Raw genomic sequence first — 1,575 nt, 5'->3', positions numbered from 1 at the left:
CAAATAAAATTTTATATATTTAGCAGTCGTTTAGCGTTGGGCTCTGGTGCATCCTCCCGGGACATCGACTGGTGAATAAAACGCGTCTATATATTATTAATGTAAAGATATTTAACCTGAACTGAACCCTTCATCCCATCAGCATCGCCCTGCCTCCAACCGTCTATTGGGCGAATGTAAACATTGTGATTCCAGGCTTTTAAAAGATGACTGATGGCGCCATTTTTTTAACATTTTTTTTACTGGGACGAGGTGCTTTTAGGGTGAGCTGGGCGACTCTTTCCCTCTCAGAACGTCTTCCTGCTTTTCTTCAGGCTGTAAAACAACCAGACGTGGTGTTGAAGGGTGTGACTTTGGAAGCGTGTTATACATCTCGAGTTAATTCGACTGTTTAAACTGATAATAAACGCGTCTGTTAGCAGAAGGAGGTGAAGGTTTTTAGTTTAGAGTCTCGTCATTCTCACGTCTTCCAAATAACGTCTCCAGACTTGTTCAATCTCAAGCGGCGTTGCTGAAAGCTGTATTTTTTCCTCTTCATCACCGAGGAGTCATCTCCGACACATAGTGGGAATAAAAAACCCAGTTGGACCCCAGAATGTCTGAGTGGTGATCAGGCTCCAGGGGTGGCGCTCCGGGTCCGGGTCCTGCAGAGGCAAACATGTGGTCCTGGTTCTGCCTGTGGTTTGGCTGCTGGTCATCACTCCATTCTCTCTGGTTGGAGCATTTATTTTCATTTCCTCAACGCCGTTTTCACAAAAAAAAGCGCCAGGGTGTTTATGAAGAGAGGAAATAAACTGTAAGTTATGAAGGTTTTAAGAGCCACGCAATTAACTTTGTGTATAATTTGAGAAGTCGTCTCGATTATGGTATCGAATTAAAGTGGTTTATTGTCAATGTAAAGCTGCAGCAAGCAGACTGGAAACAAACAGGAAGTGACGGTTGGCTTGAGGTATGTCTGAAGACACGCACCAGATAGAGGAGTTTCATATTTCATTTTCTTTTAATTTTTAATTATTTGTTGTTTACAAATATCTGAAAAAGCAGATTTGGGGGTTATTGCCTGTAAAAGTGGGCTTTATTTCCTTCATCAAATAATAATACTGACCATAATTCATCTTAATCTCCAGATTTGGTTTTCATAATTCCGTCACTAATTGAACTTTATGATGTCGCAACTTTTGCTTTTCTGTTTTCTAATTAAAAATTCCACTGAAAACTTTTTTTTTGTTTTTAACTTGTGTGAACTGGAACAGAAAGAGTTCACAGAAATACATGCAGACAGTAAATCTCACAATTACAGCCGTTGAGGTTGATTTTGTTCGCCGGGCGCCACGCAGCCTTGGCGGAGCTATGTGCCACTCATCTGTAACTCGTAAACCTTTAAGTTTACCAGACCTGTAAAATGTCAAATTGTTGTTTTCACACTTTTTGCGAGGCTGCTAAAAAATAAAAAAAATTTGCTGAATATATGTTTTTTAAAAAAGAACTCTAATATACACGAGTGGCTTTTTTTTTTTTTTTTGTGGAAATGCTAAGCTAACTAGCGTCTGGCAAACAGGACAAATGGAGACACGC

Source organism: Antennarius striatus, chromosome 16, assembly GCF_040054535.1.
Source record: "Antennarius striatus isolate MH-2024 chromosome 16, ASM4005453v1, whole genome shotgun sequence".
Taxonomy (NCBI): domain Eukaryota; kingdom Metazoa; phylum Chordata; class Actinopteri; order Lophiiformes; family Antennariidae; genus Antennarius; species Antennarius striatus.
This window is presented reverse-complemented; position numbering follows the sequence as displayed.